This window comes from Ylistrum balloti, unplaced genomic scaffold (genome assembly GCF_031769215.1).
Source record: "Ylistrum balloti isolate Yb309-2 unplaced genomic scaffold, AGI_CSIRO_Ybal_v1 Utg371002, whole genome shotgun sequence".
Taxonomy (NCBI): Eukaryota; Metazoa; Mollusca; class Bivalvia; order Pectinida; family Pectinidae; genus Ylistrum; species Ylistrum balloti.
Genome location: NW_026782559.1, coordinates 521,470 through 540,813, shown reverse-complemented (window position 1 = coordinate 540,813; position 19,344 = coordinate 521,470).

Genomic DNA, 19,344 nt, shown 5'->3' with positions numbered 1-19,344 from the left:
AACTATACAGTGTGATGAGGTGTGAGGTAACTATACAGTGTGATGAGGTGTGTGAGTGAGGTAACTATAGAGTGTGATGAGGTGTGAGTGAGGTAACTATACAGTGTGATGAGGTGTGAGGTAACTATACAGTGTGATGAGGTGTGAGGTAACTATACAGTGTGATGAGGTGTGAGTGAGGTAACTATACAGTGTGATGAGGTGTGAGTGAGGTAACTATACAGTGTGATGAGGTGTGAGGTAACTATACAGTGTGATGAGGTGTGAGGTAACTATACAGTGTGATGAGGTGTGAGGTAACTATACAGTGTGATGAGGTGTGAGGTAACTATACAGTGTGATGAGGTGTGAGGTAACTATACAGTGTGATGAGGTGTGAGGTAACTATACAGTGTGATGAGGTGTGAGGTAACTATACAGTGTGATGAGGTGTGAGGTAACTATACAGTGTGATGAGGTGTGAGGTAACTATACAGTGTGATGAGGTGTGAGGTAACTATACAGTGTGATGAGGTGTGAGGTAACTATACAGTGTGATGAGGTGTGAGGTAACTATACAGTGTGATGAGGTGGGAGTGAGGTAACTATACAGTGTGATGAGGTGTGAGTGAGGTAACTATACAGTGTGATGAGGTGTGAGTGAGGTAACTATACAGTGTGATGAGGTGTGAGTGAGGTAACTATACAGTGTGATGAGGTGTGAGTGAGGTAACTATACAGTGTGATGAGGTGTGAGTGAGGTAACTATACAGTGTGATGAGGTGTGAGGTAACTATACAGTGTGATGAGGTGTGAGGTAACTATACAGTGTGATGAGGTGTGAGGTAACTATACAGTGTGAAGGTGTGAGGTAACTATACAGTGTGATGAGGTGTGAGGTAACTATACAGTGTGATGAGGTGTGAGGTAACTATACAGTGTGATGAGGTGTGAGTGTGATGAGGTGTAACTATACAGTGTGATGAGGTGTGAGGTAACTATACAGTGTGATGAGGTGTGAGTGAGGTAACTATACAGTGTGATGAGGTGTGAGTGAGGTAACTATACAGTGTGATGAGGTGTGAGTGTGATGAGGTGTGAGGTAACTATACAGTGTGATGAGGTGTGAGGTAACTATACAGTGTGATGAGGTGTGAGTGTAACTATACAGTGTGATGAAGTGTGAGGTAACTATACAGTGTGATGAGGTGTGAGGTAACTATACAGTGTGATGAGGTGTGAGTGAGGTAACTATACAGTGTGATGAGGTGTGAGTGAGGTAACTATACAGTGTGATGAGGTGTGAGGTAACTATACAGTGTGATGAGGTGTGAGGTAACTATACAGTGTGATGAGGTGTGAGGTAACTATACAGTGTGATGAGGTGTGAGGTAACTATACAGTGTGATGAGGTGTGACTATACAGTGTGATGAGGTGTGAGGTAACTATACAGTGTGATGAGGTGTGAGGTAACTATACAGTGTGATGAGGTGTGAGGTAACTATACAGTGTGATGAGGTGTGAGTGAGGTAACTATACAGTGTGATGAGATGTGAGTGAGGTAACTATACAGTATGATGAGGTGTGAGGTAACTATACAGTGTGATGAGGTGTGAGTGAGGTAACTATACAGTGTGATGAGGTGTGAGTGAGGTAACTATACAGTGTGATGAGGTGTGAGGTAACTATACAGTGTGATGAGGTGTGAGGTAACTATACAGTGTGATGAGGTGTGAGGTAACTATACAGTGTGATGAGGTGTGAGGTAACTATACAGTGTGATGAGGTGTGAGGTAACTATACAGTGTGATGAGGTGTGAGATAACTATACAGTGTGATGAGGTGTGAGGTAACTATACAGTGTGATGAGGTGTGAGGTAACTATACAGTGTGATGAGGTGTGAGGTAACTATACAGTGTGATGAGGTGTGAGGTAACTATACAGTGTGATGAGGTAACTATACAGTGTGATGAGGTGTGAGGTAACTATACAGTGTGATGAGGTGTGAGTGAGGTAACTATACAGTGTGATGAGGTGTGAGTGAGGTAACTATACAGTGTGATGAGGTGTGAGTGAGGTAACTATACAGTGTGATGAGGTGTGAGTGAGGTAACTATACAGTGTGATGAGGTGTGAGTGAGGTAACTATACAGTGTGATGAGGTGTGAGTGAGGTAACTATACAGTGTGATGAGGTGTGAGGTAACTATACAGTGTGATGAGGTGTGAGGTAACTATACAGTGTGATGAGGTGTGAGGTAACTATACAGTGTGATGAGGTGTGAGGTAACTATACAGTGTGATGAGGTGTGAGGTAACTATACAGTGTGATGAGGTGTGAGGTAACTATACAGTGTGATGAGGTGTGAGTGAGGTAACTATACAGTGTGATGAGATGTGAGTGAGGTAACTATACAGTGTGATGAGGTGTGAGGTAACTATACAGTGTGATGAGGTGTGAGGTAACTATACAGTGTGATGAGGTGTGAGTGAGGTAACTATACAGTGTGATGAGGTGTGAGGTAACTATACAGTGTGATGAGGTGTGAGGTAACTATACAGTGTGATGAGGTGTGAGGTAACTATACAGTGTGATGAGGTGTGAGGTAACTATACAGTGTGATGAGGTGTGAGGTAACTATACAGTGTGATGAGGTGTGAGGTAACTATACAGTGTGATGAGGTGTGAGGTAACTATACAGTGTGATGAGGTGTGAGTGAGGTAACTATACAGTGTGATGAGGTGTGAGTGAGGTAACTATACAGTGTGATGAGGTGTGAGTGAGGTAACTATACAGTGTGATGAGGTGTGAGTGAGGTAACTATACAGTGTGATGAGGTGTGAGGTAACTATACAGTGTGATGAGGTGTGAGGTAACTATACAGTGTGATGAGGTGTGAGGTAACTATACAGTGTGATGAGGTGTGAGGTAACTATACAGTGTGATGAGGTGTGAGTGAGGTAACTATACAGTGTGATGAGGTGTGAGGTAACTATACAGTGTGATGAGGTGTGAGGTAACTATACAGTGTGATGAGGTGTGAGTGAGGTAACTATACAGTGTGATGAGGTGTGAGGTAACTATACAGTGTGATGAGGTGTGAGGTAACTATACAGTGTGATGAGGTGTGAGGTAACTATACAGTGTGATGAGGTGTGAGGTAACTATACAGTGTGATGAGCTGTGAGGTAACTATACAGTGTGATGAGGTGTGAGGTAACTATACAGTGTGATGAGGTGTGAGGTAACTATACAGTGTGATGAGGTGTAAGGTAACTATTCAGTGTGATGAGGTGTGAGTGAGGTAACTATACAGTGTGATGAGGTGTGAGGTAACTATACAGTGTGATGAGGTGTGAGGTAACTATACAGTGTGATGAGGTGTGAGGTAACTATACAGTGTGATGAGGTGTGAGGTAACTATACAGTGTGATGAGGTGTGAGGTAACTATACAGTGTGATGAGGTGTGAGGTAACTATACAGTGTGATGAGGTGTGAGTGAGGTAACTATACAGTGTGATGAGGTGTGAGGTAACTATACAGTGTGATGAGGTGTGAGTGAGGTAACTATACAGTGTGATGAGGTGTGAGTGAGGTAACTATACAGTGTGATGAGGTGTGAGTGAGGTAACTATACAGTGTGATGAGGTGTGAGGTAACTATACAGTGTGATGAGGTGTGAGTGAGGTAACTATACAGTGTGATGAGGTGTGAGTGAGGTAACTATACAGTGTGATGAGGTGTGAGTGAGGTAACTATACAGTGTGATGAGGTGTGAGGTAACTGAGTGTGATGAGTGAGTGAGGTAACTATATGAGTGTGATGAGGTGTGAGTGAGGTAACTATACAGTTTGATGAGGTGTGAGGTAACTATACAGTGTGATGAGGTGTGAGTGAGGTAACTATACAGTGTGATGAGGTGTGAGTGAGGTAACTATACAGTGTGATGAGGTGTGAGTGAGGTAACTATACAGTGTGATGAGGTGTGAGGTAACTATACAGTGTGATGAGGTGTGAGTGAGGTAACTATACAGTGTGATGAGGTGTGAGTGAGGTAACTATACAGTGTGATGAGGTGTGAGTGAGGTAACTATACAGTGTGATGAGGTGCGAGGTAACTATACAGTGTGATGAGGTGTGAGGTAACTATACAGTGTGATGAGGTGTGAGGTAACTATACAGTGTGATGAGGTGTGAGGTAACTATACAGTGTGATGAGGTGTGAGTGAGGTAACTATACAGTGTGATGAGGTGTGAGTGAGGTAACTATACAGTGTGATGAGGTGTGAGTGAGGTAACTATACAGTGTGATGAGGTGTGAGTGAGGTAACTATACAGTGTGATGAGGTGTGAGGTAACTATACAGTGTGATGAGGTGTGAGGTAACTATACAGTGTGATGAGGTGTGAGGTAACTATACAGTGTGATGAGGTGTGAGGTAACTATACAGTGTGATGAGGTGTGAGGTAACTATACAGTGTGATGAGGTGTGAGGTAACTATACAGTGTGATGATGTGTGAGGTAACTATACAGTGTGATGAGGTGTGAGGTAACTATACAGTGTGATGAGGTGTGAGGTAACTATACAGTGTGATGAGGTGTGAGTGAGGTAACTATACAGTGTGATGAGGTGTGAGGTAACTATACAGTGTGATGAGGTGTGAGGTAACTATACAGTGTGATGAGGTGTGAGGTAACTATACAGTGTGATGAGGTGTGAGGTAACTATACAGTGTGATGAGGTGTGAGGTAACTATACAGTGTGATGAGGTGTGAGGTAACTATACAGTGTGATGAGGTGTGAGGTAACTATACAGTGTGATGAGGTGTGAGGTAACCATACAGTGTGATGAGGTGTGAGGTAACTATACAGTGTGATGAGGTGTGAGGTAACTATACAGTGTGATGAGGTGTGAGGTAACTATATAGTGTGCTGAGGTGTGAGGTAACTATACAGTGTGATGAGGTGTGAGGTAACTATACAGTGTGATGAGGTGTGGGTGAGGTAACTATACAGTGTGATGAGGTGTGAGTGAGGTAACTATACAGTGTGATGAGGTGTGAGTGAGGTAACTATACAGTGTGATGAGGTGTGAGTGAGGTAACTATACAGTGTGATGAGGTGTGAGTGAGGTAACTATACAGTGTGATGAGGTGTGAGTGAGGTAACTATACAGTGTGATGAGGTGTGAATGAGGTAACTATACAGTGTGATGAGGTGTGAGTGAAGTAACTATACAGTGTGATGAGGTGTGAGTGAGGTAACTATACAGTGTGACGAGGTGTTGGGTAACTATACAGTGTGATGAAATGTGAGTGAGGTAACTATACAGTGTGATGAGATGTGAGGTAACTATACAGTGTGATGAGGTGTGAATGAGGTAACTATACAGTGTGATGAGGTGTGAGGTAACTATACAGTGTGATGAGGTGTGAGGTAACTATACAGTGTGATGAGGTGTGAGGTAACTATACAGTGTGATGAGGTGTGAGGTAACTATACAGTGTGATGAGGTGTGAGGTAACTATACAGTGTGATGAGGTGTGAGGTAGGTAACTATACAGTGTGATGAGGTGTGAGTGAGGTAACTATACAGTGTGATGAGGTTTGAGGTAACTATACAGTGTGATGAGGTGTGAGGTAACTATACAGTGTGATGAGGTGTGAGTGAGGTAACTATACAGTGTGATGAGGTGTGAATGAGGTAACTATACAGTGTGATGAGGTGTGAGGTAACTATACAGTGTGATGAGATGTGAGTGAGGTAACTATACAGTGTGATGAGGTGTGAGGTAACTATACAGTGTGATGAGGTGTGAGGTAACTATACAGTGTGATGAGGTGTGAGTGAGGTAACTATACAGTGTGATGAGGTGTGAGGTAACTATACAGTGTGATGAGGTGTGAGGTAACTATACAGTGTGATGAGGTGTAAGGTAACTATACAGTGTGATGAGGTGTGAGGTAACTATACAGTGTGATGAGGTGTAAGGTAACTATACAGTGTGATGAGGTGTGAGGTAACTATACAGTGTGATGAGGTGTGAGGTAACTATACAGTGTGATGAGGTGTGAGGTAACTATACAGTGTGATGAGGTGCGAGGTAACTATACAGTGTGATGAGGTGTGAGGTAACTATACAGTGTGATGAGGTGTGAGGTAACTATACAGTGTGATGAGGTGTGAGGTAACTATACAGTGTGATGAGCTAATAAGCCGGATAAGCCGACTTTGTCAACAAGCAGAAATGTCGTTACATCAGAAACAGTGTAGAGACACTACAGATACCATGATTACATATATAAGTGAGGTCGTGATATCGCACTTGATGCTTTGCTGTGACGTCATCATTTAGAAATGCCTTGATACACCGATGTTAGTATTTTACAAGCGGAGTACACTGTAGAGTTGAATTTTTCACTCCTGATATCTGATTATCGAGGACGTCCTCGTCTACAATACGTTTGTGACATCTTCAATGTGTTCACTTTTGTTTCGTCGACGCTATGACTACTTGATTTTATATCGAAGTTGACAATACAGAATAAAACTGATGAAAGAAATATCACACGGTTTGAAGCTTATGTAAATATCAACATAAATACACGAGCTTCAGTTGTACTAACACAATTACATGTTAATGATGAAAACAAATAGTATTGTTTAAAACTCAAGAAGGGCAAGGAAGTAAATATTTATGTACAGAAGATAACATTTCGTTTTAATTAAAAACTGAGTGACATTTAAAAAGGAACACAAAAGGTCTTCCAAATACTACTATCTGCCAACAAAATTTGTTCCATGCTGAAAACCAACTCCAATCTCAAGCTGAAAGTATGCCCTTCAAAGATTTACCTCGAAAATCGGTGATAGTGAAAGACTGAGAATAATTACAACTTTTCTTTATTAATTAACAGCCGGGAGAGTCCATACATCAGGTGATACGATATAACACATTGCATTTTACAACAAGGAATTTTACATCCTATGATAAAAACCTTCTTAATTATTCGAATGGATACATATTTTAGCATTTGATACAGCTGTTATACTGCTGTTTTGATAACTTAATAAATTATCTTCATGTTAAGATGTTTTTTTTTTTACACTGACTCATTAGTAGATAACGGCGAGATTTGTTTTATGGTTGACGTCAACATTTATATGAATACATTTAAACTGCCAACCAGTGTATTAATACCACACCAGGAAAAAGACATTCATTTGACTACGATAGGAAAAACTCAAATACAATTTCATACATGAAGGATGTCAAATAAATTTTCATTACATATGAGATTTTATGAGACGAAGTCAGAAGGTTTTATTTTTGCGAGTCTTGGTAAGCAAAACTTGAAATTTCGGGGCGAGTTTCATAAAATTTTGTAGGAAATGAAAACAAATTAAATGAATTTCTTCACATAACTCAGGAAAGCTCCGTTTTGATGGGTTTGAAGCGAAAATGTCGCAATTTTTTTTTATTCAGTCTTACTTGTTCCTATAGGCACAACAATGATCTATAATAGCAGCGTACAGTATCAAAACAAATTGTGTCGTAGCAAAGTGTCAAAAAAGTCATGAAAACTTGCTGAAGATTTAAAACTCGCTTCTCATCCCTTGATTTAAAACATGTTTAAATAAATTTTTGAGAAGTGGTGAAGTTTCTTCAAAGATTAAGGACATACTACAGTTAGAGTGGGAAATATTTGAAATATCAGCATTGTAAATTTTTTGCATTTTGAAATTGAAATACATGGCACACAGGAAATTCACATCATACTGTATATACTTTCTGTAATCTTATTTATGAATAGAGTATGCTGCGTCGAAGATATATCACACCAGTCATGTTGTTGTTTCGATATAAATGTAGTACAGTTTTATCTGGATTTCTTGAAGAGATATGAAAATTCAATTTCAAAAATTTAAGAATGTGCTAAACAACAACGATTTTTTTAAAAAGTAAATTAATAGATTATCAATCAAAATATTACATGTACTATATTGTCAAGCTGTATTCCTGTCTACAAATTATCAATCATTCAATGGCTTAATAATATTGATATACGCAATGAAAACTCAATACTGGTAAATAAGAGATATTCTTGGGTCCCAATTTTTACATTTCTCAGGAAAAAAAACGATTTCATGGACTTTAGATTTCGTGGGTAAATATAGCTGCTAATTTTGATATTTTGTGTACATTGTATAGTAATTCGTTAATTACGAGTACCCACGAAAATACAACATTCACGAAAATAAATTATTTCATAGTAAGAAAAATAGCATATGCATAAATGTATGAAAAAATGACCCTAATTAATATTAGGATTGATTAAAGGTAAGCAAAGCACAACTGAGATTAAAATTGGATATCTCCACAAACACATGCACGTAAACAATTACAAACAAATATCGATTATTGATTTTCTACGTCAATAATTTACCTTGTTGATCAATTGACATTAATCATAAATAATCAATAAATCACAAAAAATAAACAAAAAAAAAAAAAAATAACAAAAACAAAAACAAGAAAGAAACAAACAAAAAGCACAAGGAGAACTTATAAGACCTTGTGTTTCGTAGGGGAAAACGTTTTCTGCTGAATCAACAACACCCGCCATTATAAATCTTAGCCACATTTCATTTCATCTATTTTTTAACCGTAAAGGTAAAGATCCTCGTGAGTATTTTCGTATACAGATACCATCTGTCTAGTGGTACTGTTGTGATCGTGTGTTATCAAATCTTATAGATAAAAATGTAAACAGATGATAGCCACTAATAATGTCATGGCAACCATGTCACGTCACGTAAACATGTGATATACGTAACGACAATGACAGGCAACCACGCCATTTGAACGTGAAACAACTACGCAATAGATAACGGTGGGTTGGTGTCATGCAGTCCATTTTGTTTTCAAACGAAATATACTCAAATAAAACGAATGCAGATGAAACGTGTTATGTAAATACCTTACAGCTTGGCGACAAGCAGATTAAAATTATGCTTTATGCAGCCAAAGATACACAAAACAGATGGTAGAAATAATTTTTTTCTTTTCTTTTTTTTTATTACAAAGAAAGAGAATATTTCTTTGGTAAGGTGGGGGATAATTTTCGATAAAATGTATCAAAAGAATTGAGTTTTTTATATTTTAGCTCTAAGAGTATGGGTTTGCTTATTTTATAAGATGAATTTGATTGAGAAAAATGTTAACATATCGAACACCGAACTGTTTGATGCCGGTCCTGAGGTCATCGACTCCAGTCCAATATATAAAAGTCGTGAGACCGTCAGAGTAATTCTGTCTATCAAAATATGTACTTATACTCCATGAGCATAGTGACATCTAAATTTTTACATCAATCAGAGAACTCCAACTATATCTACCTCAAAGCTATTTGATGTCCTAACCATATCGACAGATATACACAGTACAATCACATACATTCTACAATCTCCCTTAAAAAACAGCCAATGTTCAGGAATGATTCCGACGCAAATTAACATTTAGATGTGTTAAAATGACACACACTGTCAAGAGTCAAACACAGGACTTAGAAATATTGATATTGACTTGAACAAGTCTTACTTTTAAAAAGATAACGGTGTTCATTTCATTTGTACTTATCTTCATCACTATTATTTTTTTCTTTTTACATTGCAACGTTCAGATTCCTTTGGTGAGGATAGTAGGCGGTTTTTTTTCATGTCCCAGGTCAGAAATACAAACGGTGTGGTATTGTTCTGTAGTGTTATTGAATTTTTGATATATGAATTTACTCCTTATCTACTAACATTGAAAGGTAAATATTGAAAAAAAAAGTGAATCATTGTCTTCCTGTTTTATGACGTTATATAAACAAATAGCATACAAAACAACGCGAAATTACTTTATCCTACAAACTCGAGACTACAAGGGATGAAACGGATACTTTTTTCCGTCATGAGAGATTTATAATTAGTATTTTGGTGTCATTTTTCAAAGTTCACTAATTAAACTACAATGAAACACGCTGAGAAATGATCAGAATACGATGACCAGTTTGCGCAAATATTTCAATGGGTGGTGGTTTGACAAACAAAATGGCGGAGTTGCCAATATGGCGACAAGAGTTGTGATATGAAATAAAAGATTTGTCAGAATAGAACAGCGATTTACTTGGATAATAGAATAATAATGAATATTTATGATATCGATTTCTTTATAAATTCAGTGACAATGAAAAAAAAGTAGATGGAAAGTAAACGCTGGTGCCACGCCCAAAGCAGATTCAATCTATAAATGCTTTGATGAAACAATCACATCAGCACAGAAATAAGATACTAAAATTGGTTATCCTAATTCATACTTACAATTTTTTGTAGATAATGGCATAAATTGACAGCTAATATCCCATATTTAGATTAAGTATATACAAATAAAACGTATTTTAATAAAGATTTAATTTATTTTCATTTCTAATTTTGCTCTGTCAATAACGGATATGAATGATAAATTAGCATTCAAATTGCGGATCACGCAAGTCTATCAATTGACACAAGACACAGATGTTTTGTTTTTAATGTTTTTTAAACATACATAAGAATTAAATTAGTAGCCTACATGTGCCTTGTTGTGTTAAAGTTTCATTCCTCAATGGCAATGATATGCAACAAAGTGTAAAGGCGGAAGATTAAAACAAAATGGCGGCGACAGCAAAATGGCGGCTGACAGAAATGAAATGTTATTTTCCACTCCTTGCTGTTTGTTTTACTTTCAAGAAGAATTGATACCTAAAGTTTAATTAATGTTGGAATTGAAAAATAATCGAAGATTAAGTAGGTATCGTCCCATGCTAATCCCTTCCTTGTACATCAAAAAAACAACAACGAAATTATGTACATTTTTTACAGTTCAAAAAAACAACATACAGAGGATCAAAATGACGGAAATAAATCGACATTTCAAAACTTATGGGAACATTAAGAAGTCAGCATAGCTATAAAATCGGAAATTTCAAACAACGTATTCTCGTCTACAGATCGTTTCTGATCAAGACACTTTCAATGGCGTGATTCATGATCGTTTAACACATCTCATAAGATTAGAACCCATCCCAGCAGATAAAACTTAGCATAAAATGATGTAGAAGAAATGTGATTAAGCAAAACTTTGAAACAACGCAAGTCAGTTTCAGTTTCCCATAACAAAATTTTGAAGAGTTTTTTTTCGCGCACATGGCGGAAAAATACTGCTGCCATGGAACCCGAAAATCTGACCAAAAAATTGTCAACATAAAATACATCAATAAATCATATCAAGAAATCAATTTCGGGTCTTTTTTAGCCATAATTACACAATCGCTCGATGCTTTCAATGATAATGTCATTTCAAACTGAATGGCCTCCTCCCTTCCCTTACACGAATTTACAAACCCCTTCCAAACGCGAGTTCATTACACCTACTTGGTAAATAAAAAAGATAACTGAAAAGTGTTATTTTATTGTCATGAATGTTAAAGTTACCAGTTTGAATGATCATTTTCAAAATCATTATTTCATGTCAGTAATTTTCCATGGGAGGGGCCAAACAAAAACAAGATGGCGTTCACTGATCAAACTGAAAGATCCGGTTATGTTAATCAAGACAGCGGAAAATAACCGATCATTTTAATCGAAATCATTGCATATATAACAATTCTTTGGATTGTCTGTTAGTAAAAATGATGTTTTCGTTTAAAACGATTTAAAAAAAAAATCAAAACGTGATGTCACTCCCAATATGATTCACGTGTTCGTCACATTTCACCCGCCACATTTAAACAACCGGAAACACAACTTTTTTCTGGAACCATGCTCTTGTATAATAACCATCGTTTAATGGTTTAATTGTAGAAAATAACATTTGACAGCCAGAAGCGAGGTTTTTGGATGAATTATGCCTCAAGCATTACGCTGAAAATATGTTTAAAAAATCGTCAGTGACAGTTTCATATCTAGTTTATCATTAGGTCATAGTAAAGACAAAAATGTTATCAAGTAAAAATGTTCCTTCAGTATCTCTCCTAAAACAGTATATACGTGTAAAGTTTTAATTTTATATAACCAATTGGAATTTCTCTGTTAAATATAGGCGATGTTACGGAGATGCAGATAGAGTTGGTCTCCGATGTATGTTTACATGTTAGAGGGGATGATACTACAAGGCTGGACAATCATCAACACCTACAAACATATTCCACAACTTCTATTTTTTACCTCGATATCAAAACTAAAAAACGTGGATATATCCTGAAATACTTTATGTATCACGCAAAATATTCAAACGTGACTACATAAGACATGAAAGATTATTTTAATAATAAAAAAAATGGTAACTCATTAATTAAAATCAAATTAGAAATCAGACTAGGGAGAAAAATCTTATATTTCACATGTAGCCTTACCTTACACAGTGTTAAAATCCCAACTAGTGAATGGTATGGTGTGTTTGGTACCTAAAAGCATCGATGGCCATTATTACGAAATTATCAAATTGTGAAATATTGACAATTGAAATTACTCAACCCGGTATCTTACTCATAATCATTCCGGTTCACTTTAACGTTGTTGATATTTCCCCCCGTAAAGTCGGCTCAGCATTCCTTAAAGATGATGGTGTGTAAACTTAAATGCATTTTATCTTCATTTAAAATCGTTACTCAATTATTTCAAAAAAATTCAAAAGAGAATGGCTTGGCAAATTACAGGACGTAACAAATATATATATCGGAAATCAAAAGGCGTTCGTCGATATATCAATATCGATATCGATAAATCAAGGAATTAAATTCAATTGCTTTTGTATGATTACATATGACACAAAGTTAAAAATTCAAACAGTTATTTACCCATGTACTTACGTCCATTGCGTAAACGAATAGTGTGCATCACATGTAACGCTCAGAAATGCGCACTGAATTCTAATCTAAAATTTGTTACTGTTTAAATGGATATGCTTGGGGTAATTTGGGCTGATTATGCGATTTTTTATAATACATTTGCTTGTAGGGCAGATTTGTTTTGGTTTAAAAGGTTTCGGGGTCAGAGAAATACGACAAAGAAAAGATAGCGCTGTAGAATAAAGGGAGACAACTACATATGTTTTTGTAAGCAAGTTCAGACTGCTATTAAAGATATCCACAACATATATTGTTCCACTTGTTTACTTTCAGTTTCAGACATTTATTTACATCGATACTGAATGATAACTTGTCCAAAAAACTGTTGGTCCCCCAGTGGAAATTAAAAACTGGAAATTATCATAATAACAAGAGTCATCGACTACTATGATAATATAAAAACAGTTTTTAAAATTAAATTCAAATTTATCATATTCCAGTAGTCATGCGTTTCTTCAGCGACAACTCGAACATAACACACGAAAGAACTTCAGGTCACAGAAAACTAGTTTATCCGTGGAGCGTTATCGATGACACATTACTCAAAACTGTACGTGTGATTCAGAGAGATGCGTATCTGTGATGCTTCATGAAATATATTCCAAAACAATTAAGTACGATATCGGAGTCCTTGGCGATACCTGTCACTTCTTGATCTGCGGACTAACGTTAACTCATTGTCCCAGCTGCGAGCAATACATCAACCATGTAATGATTGACAACACAAAAAATTTTGATGTTTTACTTTTTAACCAAGTCTCCGAGAATGATTAACGATACGAGTTCAAATTTAAGAGCTACAAAATCAATTACATGACTAAATTAGATCCTAAAGTATAAATATATCTGCAATTTGAGGAGGATAAATACGATTGCTTGTCTGAATTAATAAGAGTTGACATGTCATTTTCCGGTTTTTGCCATGTATTTCATTGTATAGTTTCAATGTGAAGTCAGGCGACATCTTGCAGAAGCCAGATGTGGTGAGGATATAGTTTCTGAACAGGTTCCCCTTTCGTTTAATTCCTCTCAGTTCCTGTTAAAGCCATGCATCTCTCTCTCTCTTTCTGCCTCTCTCTGTGTCTATCTGTCTGTCTGCCCCCCCCCACTCTCTCCCTTTCCCGCAGATGCTCCATTATGGGGAATCTGTCTTACACCAGACCTGTGAGGAAACCATTTTACCAGGGTACAATTCCTTCGATATTGATCTATTTTTCATTGTAAAAGGTCTTACCGACGTATCCACGTTTTCCATTTATGGATAAATATAGCTATCACCTTTACAAAACCATAATTCGCATGTGGGGAACGAAAGATATCTCATTATTTTTTTTAATCTTTCGGAGCAGCTCTATAGCATTATTCCTCATAATTACCAACTCTTTACTATCTAGTATGAAATGCTGTTTAATTAAAGTAATAACTACCCAGCCAATGTTTTATAAACCGGAGGCCCCATGGGCCTTAAGTCATCTGAATATAAAGACATATATATGAAAGTTGACAAATAAACCTAAAATAAACTGCTCAACTACTCTACAGCATACAAAGAAGATACTGTTTGGTCATAAAAACATTTTCTGCAAACTTAAAATCATATTCTTTATACATGCTACTACACAAATGCCATTATTCCGAACATATTGCTTATTGAAAAAAAAAATTTCAAGATCTCAACTCACTTAACCCAAGAGATCTTGAATATAGGTCAAGGTCAGTTATTTGAACAAAATGATGGTCCTTCTTCCACTTATATTGAAAAACCAATATCAACAGCCTGAACTTTTTCTTATTGACAAGAAGTCGTTCAAAGATTTTAACAAAATTGACCCCTGTGACCTTTAAAAAGTGAAAATATAAATGACATGAACATAATTGGTAATTTTTCATTCCAGCATACTACAGGCCGGTTATCAGAACTTTGGGCTTTTGGGATATTGAGAAGAAATCCTTTATCTATTGTTAAACATTTATCCCTGTGACCTTGAAAATTGGTCAAGGTAATTCATTTTATCAAGCATGCTACAGGCCCAATATCAGCACTCTCAGCCTTTAGTTTGCTAAGAAGTTGTTTAAAAGATTTTGACATATTTGACGCTTGTGACCTTGAAAGTTGGTGAAGGTCAATAATATAAACAACCTTGGTATTTCTTTGTCCCATTTGGCTACAGGCCTAATTTCATCACTCTGGGCCGTTGGTTATTGAGAAAAAGTTATTTAAAGATCATGACATATTTGACACCTATGACCTTGAAAGTGGATCAAGGTCATTCATATTTACCAACTTGGTAGCTCTTTATTCCATTCTACTACATGCCCATTATAAGATCCCTTGGTCTTTTGGTTATTGGAAAGTTTACGCGTGGCAGACAGTGGACAACGACCGACGAAACATGATGACTATAGGTCATCCTGACCCTTCAGTTCAGATGACTTGAAAACTTTCGAGTAATGAACTGCAATATTTAGCAGAATTCGTTACATACCATACCCATTTTCATGTAGGCTCCCTTTGCATGTGTAAGACAGAACTTATTTGCAAACTGCAAAAGTGGAAGGCACAACTATATATTATAGGGATGCCAAATATTGCTTCAGTACTTTATCAGATACACTTGACACAATATTACAAACAGAATATCTACAAAATTATTTTCAATTACTATTAAAGAAAAAAACCCAATAGTGATGGGAAATTGATTAAAATAAAATCATTGATTACCATCATATAGGTTTTGCGATGTAGTTATATAACTAGCTGTGTTCAATACTATAGAAAGTGAAAGCATTCTCCATTGGGAGTAATATTTTCTTTTTTGTAACTATACATAAATTGCCTCACTTACTTGGAATTAATTTAAAAAATCTTTATTATGCATATTAATTTTTACTAATTTTGAAAAATATAATTATTGCATCAGGTGAAATTAAACGATCAAATAATAAATTTTCAACATGACCTCTGTTGCATGAGCTAACACTTATGTTTAATGAGTCTAAATGTGGGTGGATGGATGATACAGAGGACACCTCGAACCTCCGGAGGCATCAGTATGCACCAGTTAATAGAGGGACCAGTTGTAACCCTACCTAGTACGGTCTCCCCGTGTAACTTCCTAATATAAGGAGCTTTGAGCAGGGTTTTGACTCAATATGTACCATCGCTGGTGCAGTAAAGTGTTTGCTGTCGCATGTTCCAACATAATATATTGACGTTCAGTTTTGTTTTACCTTATCTTAATCTTGTACTAACTGATACAAACCTTGTTCTAAGTGTATTGACAGATGAGGCTGGTACCTTCTAGACTTTCTATTAGACATTTTGAGGAAATTTCATTCCGAAAGTAAAATATGTGCGTGTTCCGAGTACATTTTTGCGCGCATTTTGCACTTGCTATGTGCCGCGTATATTGTCCGTGGATCCTAAGCGGAGACATTTAGGGATTAACAGTACAAAATAAGATCGGGCACAAGTTTTCAAATTAATATGAAGCTTTTTCCCATTAGAAATTTTACAATTTTATACAATCAAGATGAAATAATTGGATATTTTTTTTGAGAGAGAGGAGGAAATATTGTATCTATGTGAACATAAATAATCATAGATATTTATAGATTATCAATTGATTAAACAATCCCAATGCCGATAGTATTAGCTTACACTTTTCACTTTAGAAACCACTATTACTAATGTCCGTCGCATTCTGTGCATCGGTGCCTTCTGAATTCACAAGTATGAAAAATTAAAAAAAAAAAAAAAATCTATTTTTCAACTTTCTACTTACTCTTTTATGGAATTGAGTTATAATGGTTTGGATGGTGAATGCCAAAACCCTGGCTGAAATCCTCATAATTTGACCTAAAGGTTTGGTAGTGAATGCCAAAACCAGAGCTGAAATCCTCATAATTTGACCTAAAGGTTTGGTAGTGAATGCCAAAACCAGAGCTGAAACCCTCATAATTTGACCTAAAGGTTGGGTAGTGAATGCCAAAACCAGAGATGAAATCCTCATAATTTGACCTAAAGGTTGGGTAGTGAATGCCAAAACCAGAGCTGAAACCCTCATAATTTGACCTAAAGGTTGGGTAGTGAATGCCAAAACCAGAGCTGAAACCCTCATAATTTGACCTAAAGGTTGGGTAGTGAATGCCAAAACCAGAGCTGAAACCCTCATAATTTGACCTAAAGGTTGGGTAGTGAATGCCAAAACCAGAGCTGAAATCCTCATAATTTGACCTAAAGGTTGGGTAGTGAATGCCAAAACCAGAGCTGAAATCCTCATAATTTGACCTAAAGGTTGGGTAGTGAATGCCAAAACCAGAGCTGAAATCCTCATAATTTTTTCGCATTGATCCATTCATGATAACAGTCACAATGAATAATGACCTGAAATATAAAATACTACCTTGTTAAATAATACATTTGACCTTGACCCTTGATCGGTGCATGAAATACGAGGACTGATTGATAAGTTGGAAGTCTGTCTGCTAATTCCTTTCTTCATGCACATGTACATATTCATTCTACATTATGGCAAGTTCAATAATTCATCAGTGCTTTTCACAAATGTCTCCATAGTGAGTATTTATGGACGAATGGACAGACAACTTGACACGATGATTTCTATATACATAATTCCTCATGCTTGTTGGAGGTATACATGAAAAAAAAAGAAGACAGGTGACTTTTTTTTTTTTTAATTTCATTAATTTTAATATGAAATTTTCTCTCCCTCTTCTCTTCGATATTCATTTACACTTAACACAAGGCTACAAATCTAGCAAAACAAGTAATTCCCTAAAAAACCATGAGAACACTTTTTCTGAGATAAACAACTAAAAGAAAACCTTCCTTTTACAAAGAAGTCATATTTCATATGTGTTTTTATATCACATAAAAAACATCACAATTTATTTATTATTGAATAATTATTAAATAATCTATGATATTAAAATCTTAAAAAAAATTATTGAGAATTGATATTTATTCAACAAACTAAATCTGTTCTTTCAATTCACAACATCATCCATGTTTCGTCCTGTGATTCCAGTAGTATCCTTTATACAAAAAATAGGAAACCTTGAGATAAAATGCATCACATGTGTGATGGGCAAGTTTTCCTGACGGTTTGTACTTATTCTTTGAAGCAACACTAATTACGTGTAATAAAGAGAGATGAAAAAATCCCCAGAATTATTAGAAAAACTAAGAAGACAAATAATTCAACAGATCTAAAAAAAAAAAAAAAAACCTTCAAATAATAATGGTTAAACTGAAGCAAAGCATGATGTCAACTGAAAGTACAAATCAATCTAATATTGACTATTGATTTATAACAGATTCTGACAAAACAATAAGAAACAAAAAAAAAGCAAAATGCACATAAAATAGTGAACCATGTCTCAACAGACACTTAGAACACGTAGGTGTTCATTTATACAGATAAAAATACATTTCGTCACACAACTTGATCACCAAGTGGAAATTTCTAGATGTCCTGAAGCACAATTCTGCTTCAAGATTTTTCCAATCATCAGAATCCATGATTTCAACGCCTTTCTAACAAAGAGGCCTTCCTTCACTAGAAGGTAAATGTTATGACCCCATGGAACAAGTGCCCCTTGGGCTTTGAGGTCACCCAAATTATTTCTTTCCTGGTACACATTATCACTGTTGTGCCATATATGGAAATCATGAAAACAAAACAAGATAAAACATAATGCTAATACATTAGCTCAGACTTTCATAAACTTAAAACTCTTCCAAGGAAAAGAGGTCAAAGAGTAAACTTTACAAATAAATCAATTAATTCCTTGAAAATATCTGATTCTTTCATGCCTAGGTCTGAAGATAATTGGTGAAATTTCTCCTTCAAACTTGCGTGTAAGTTTGAGACAAAATGCCTATAATAGTAAGGTTGTCTCTATATCATACAGTTATGAGCAAACGTAAGCTATTCTCAAGTAAAGTTAACTTATCTTGGTCAGAAGATGGTTTAGCCAATATGACCAATGCTTTCCTGTAACACTCAGGCCCTGGGAGTTTGGGACACTAAGGTCAAGGTTCAAAGGTGACAGGAGTACTTAGCCATGGTCTCAACTGAACTTAATAAATACTGTAGATGTTCAAGAATGAACGGCCAGCACACTCCATCAAACATACAAAACATTACAGAAATGCTTATCTAATATATCGTTTATATTATATACACAAAATTGGTTAAATACAAACTATCCATGGGAGGCAAATATAATAGCCACCTTGACACAAAAATGCCATTACATTTACCCCCAAATGATAATGAAGTTGATCACTAAAACCACATACATTTGTATACCACCTCAAACCTTTGAAAACAATTAAATTATCTACAATCTATCAGAAAATATATATTATCTACATTTAATGAATGACACCATCAGATT